This window comes from Dendrobates tinctorius, unplaced genomic scaffold (assembly GCF_039654945.1).
Source record: "Dendrobates tinctorius isolate UK_male_01 unplaced genomic scaffold, ASM3965494v1 ptg000180l, whole genome shotgun sequence".
NCBI classification, from domain to species: Eukaryota; Metazoa; Chordata; class Amphibia; order Anura; family Dendrobatidae; genus Dendrobates; species Dendrobates tinctorius.
Window position 1 is genome coordinate 1,088,993 of NW_027361847.1, and position 4,625 is coordinate 1,093,617.

A 4,625-nucleotide genomic window follows, 5' to 3' on the forward strand; every position below is an offset into this window, starting at 1 on the left:
AGGACCTGTGGTGACGTCACCGTCATGTGATCGGGGGCGGGGCTCAGGAGAGAAGTGAAGGACCTGTGGTGACGTCACCGTCATGTGATCAGGGGGCGGGCTCAGGAGAGAAGAGGTGAAGGACCTGTGGTGACGTCACCGTCATGTGATCGGGGGCGGGGCTCAGGAGAGAAGAGGTGAAGGACCTGTGGTGACGTCATGCCCATGTGACCAGAAGGGGCGGTGCCTCTTCCTCCATAGAGCGGAGCAGACAGGAGGAAGCTGTGGGTGTCATGGCGGGGTTTGGAGTATTTTGGTGTCACAGATTAGGTAAGTGGATGTTCATGCACGAGCTGGGAGGGGCTGATGTTGCTTGCATGGGGCTGCATGTGAATGGTGTAGGGGGGGTCTGCCTGGGGAGAAGGGGGTGATGTTGCTTGCATGGGACTGTGTGCTGGGAGTCTGCATGGGAAAGTGGATGTAGGATGCATGGGGCTGCGTGCTAGGGCTCTGCCTAGGGAAGGGGGTGCGCTGCCGCTGTAACCGAGGTCGCATCTTTGGAGGGATTCTGTAATGTTGTAGAGAAGCCCCCGATGTAACATGAAAGAGACGAAAAATGGGGGAGCACCGCTGATCGCGGCCGGTGTCAGCTGATTATCACAGCTGACACCCGCACTATGTGTCAGGGGCGGTCACGGACCGCCCCCGACATGTTAACCCCTTGTATACCGCAATCAAACACGATCGCGGTGTACCAGGGGTTAAATGGAAGCATCGGCAGGGAGGGGGCTCCCTCCGTTCTTCCCTGAGCCCCCCACGGCAGCGCAATGTGCAGCGCTGCTGCGGGGGGCTCTTTTCCTTCAGGCCCCCCAGATCCAAGATGGCGACGGGGACCTTCAGGGGCCTGTAGGGAGCTGACTTCCTCACTGCCTGCAAAGCGCAGGCATGAGGAAGTCTGCAGCAGTGCCTGTGACAGATTGCTGATCTGTCACAGTGATCTGTGATGTGACAGATCAGCGATCTGTCACATGACAGTGATGTCCCATCTGGGACAATATAATAAAGTTAAAAAAAAAAGTGTAAAAATAATAATTTTAAAAAAATCGCTAACTAAATTAGTAAAAAAAAAAAAAAAAAAAAAAATTCCAATAAATTCATTTTTTGAAAATAAAAAAAAAAAACAATAAAAATACACATATTTGGTATTGCCGCGTCCGTAACGACCCGCCCTATAACACTATCCCATTAGTTAACCCCTTTAGCGAACCTCTTAAAAAATAAAAAACGAAGCAAAAAATAATGATTTGTTAGCATACCGCTGAACAAAAAGTGCAATAACGCGCGATCAAAAAGACGCATATAAATAACCATGGTACCGCTGAAAACGTCATCTTGTCCCGCAAAAAACGAGCTGCCACACTGCGTCATCAGAGAAAAAATAAAAAAGTTATAGCTCGCAGAATAAAGCGATGCAAAAATAATTATTTTTTATATAAAATAGTTTTCATTGCATAAAACCGACAAAACATAAAAAAAACGACCTAAATGAGGTATCGCTGTAACCGTACTGACCCGAAGAATAAAACCGCTTTATCAATTTTACCGCACGCGGAACGGTGTAAAGGCCCCCCCAAAAGAAATTCATGAAATGCTGGTTTTTGTTCATTCTGCGTCCCAAAAATCGGAATAAAAAGCGATCAAAAGATGTCACGTGCCCGAAAATGGCACCAATAAAAACGTCAACTCGTCCCGCAAAAAATAAGACCTCACATGACTCAGTGGGTTAAAATACGGAAAAATTATAGCTCTCAATATGTGGTGATGCAAAAACTATTTTTACAATAAAAAGCGTCTTTTAGCGTGCGACAGCCGCCAAACATAAAAACCGCCATAAATAGTAAATCAAACCCCCCCGTTATCACCCCCTTAGTTAGGAAAAAATAATAAAACTAAAAGAAAATGTATTTATTTCCATTTTCCCATTAGGGTTAGGGTTAGGGCTAGGGTTAGGGTTAGGGGTGTGTTGGGGTTCGGGTTGGAGTTAGAATTGGGGGTTTCCACTGTTTGGGCACATCAGGGGCTCTCCAAATGCAACTTGGCGTCTGATCTCAATTCCAGCCAATTCTGCTTTGAAAAAGTCAAATGGTGCTCCTTCCCTTCCAAGCTCTGCCATGCGCCCAAACAGTGTTTTACCCCCACATATGGGGTATCAGCATACTCAGGACAAATTGCAAAACAACTTTTGGGGTCCAATTTCTCCTGTTACCCTTAGGAAAATAAAAAAAAAATGGGGACTAAAAAATCATGTTTGTTGAAAAAATACGATATTTTCATTTTCACGCCCGGTCATTTTAAATTTCTGTGAAGCACTTGGGGGTTCAAAGTGCTCACCACACATCTAGATAAGTTCTTTAGGGGGTCTAGTTTCCAAAATGGGGTCACTTGTGGGGGGTTTCCACTGTTTAGGTACATCAGGGACTCTCCAAACGTGACATGGCGTCTGATCTGAATTCCAGCCAATTTTGCATTGAAAAAGTCAAACGGCGCTGCTTCCCTTCTGCCATGCGCCGAAACAGTGGTTCCCCCCACATATCAGGTATCAGCGTACTCAGGACAAATTACACAATAACATTTGCCGTCCAATTTCTCCTGTTACCCTTGGGAAAATAAAAAAAATTGAACCTGAAGTATTTTTTTTGTGAAACAAAGTTAAATGTTCATTTTTTTTTTAAATATTCAAAAAATTCCTGTGAAGCACCTAAAGGGTTAATAAACTTCTTGAATGTGGCTTTGAGCACCTTGAGGGGTGCAGTTTTTAGAATGGTGTCACTTTTGGGTATTTTCTATCATATAGACCCCTCAAAGTGGCTTCAAATGTGATGTGGTCCGTAAAAATAAAATGGTGTTGCAAAAATGAGAAATCGCTGGTCAACTTTTAACCCTTATAACTTCCTTACAAAAAAAATTTCGGTTCCAAAATTGTGCTGATGAAAAGTAAACATGTGGGAAATGTTACTTATCAAGTTTTTTGTGTGCCGTATCTCTGAGATTTAAGGGTATAAAAATTCAAAGTTGGAAAATTGCGAAATTTTCAAAATTTTCGCCAAATTTCCGTTTTTTTCACAGATAAACGCAAGTTATATGAATGAAATTTTACCACTAACATGAAGTACAATATGTCACGAGAAAACAGTGTCAGTCACCGGGATCCATGGAAGCGTTCCAGAGTTATTACCTCATAAAGGGACAGTGGTCAGAATTGTAAAAATTGGCCCGGTCATTAACGTGCAAACCACCCTTGGGAGTAAAGGGGTTAATTCATTGTTTTGATTTCTAAAACTCATTATCATTCATGTGTATGTATGCATAGATTTATATATTTTAGTTCTTACTATTTGACTTGTAATAAAATAGTTTGACAGATAGGAATAGAATTTTCATTTCTAGAATGATAAAGCTCGGTGTGACATTAGTGGATTTCTGTATTTTTCGCTTTGTAAGACGCATTTTTTCCCCTCAAATTTTGGGTGGAAAATGGGGGTGCGTCTTACAAAGCGTACATGCCTTACCGATTCTGTGGGTGTAGGCCGAAGGCTGGGATGAGGGGGGGGTGCCCAGTGGTTGCTAGCCGCTGCTGCTGGTGTCTTCGGTGCCCATCGGTGCTGCGTGGGTGTCCGGCGCCGCCAGGGGCTCTGCCGACATTTTGCGACATGCTGAACCCCAGTACTTCCATGGTTCCCTCTGCGTGTGCTGTGAACTCTGGGAATAAGGCCGCCACCGGGGGGCGGCGCATGCGCAGACAGTGATCTCGAGAGATGAGATCTCAGCGCTGCACATCGGAGCACCCGATCATCCCTGCCTGCGACCTGCAGATTCGCCCCACTCCTGCCTCCTCCAGCAGCGACCCTGGGACACCGCTTCACCGCAGCCACCACCCCGGTAAGCAATAAGACGCATGGATTATAAGAAGCACCACCATTTTATGAAAAAAAAAAAAATTCTTATTTTTCTCCTCAAAATTTGGGGTGCGTCTTATAATCCGAAAAATCCGGTAACTGCAGTTGGATCTGTATCGGGCTGTGTCCCCACATTGTGGTTTATTGGGGGAACTATCTGCAGGGAAGTCCTCACCAGTAGACCAGACCCGCACTTCCGTGGAGCCCGTACAGTCGGACCAGCTGTATGTTGTTTTTTTTTTTTCCATAATTGTTTTTTCTTATAAATACATAAGCTGCTTCTCGCTGAGGGTCTGACTGCTGCTGTCACCACTGATGGGACAGGCGATGGCAGATTTTCCAGAGGAAAAATATCTTTGTAATGTTAGGCAATATTCACATTTTATTTTTTGGATACTAATGGTTTACAAAATTCTGACGACCTGTGACAGAGCTGGAATGAATGTGTCGCATGGATTTATGTCTTGCTCCATCAATGAAGGATTGTGCTCCTCAGACCTCCTGGAGACCACAGCCCTGGATCAGACCTAACATCACAGGACAATAAGGGGATGTGCACACGTTGCGGATTGCTGTGCAGAATTTTCCGCTCGGAATCTGCAACTTTTGGCAGAATCTGCAGGTTAAGGTCTGCGGGTTTTTTGTGCGGATTTCTCCTGCGTTTTTACACCTGTGGATTCCTGTAATGGA

The 4,625-nt window shown here is 44.9% G+C and overlaps 1 long non-coding RNA gene across 1 annotated transcript; it reads left to right on the forward strand.

The window, feature by feature from the left end:
- Positions 1 to 128: 128 nt before the first annotated feature.
- Positions 129 to 3,404, forward strand: LOC141054915 (uncharacterized). Its single transcript, XR_012221429.1, has 2 exons — positions 129 to 309; positions 3,106 to 3,404. It is a non-coding gene; the product is annotated as an uncharacterized lncRNA (long non-coding RNA).
- The last annotated feature ends 1,221 nt before the right edge of the window (positions 3,405 to 4,625 follow it).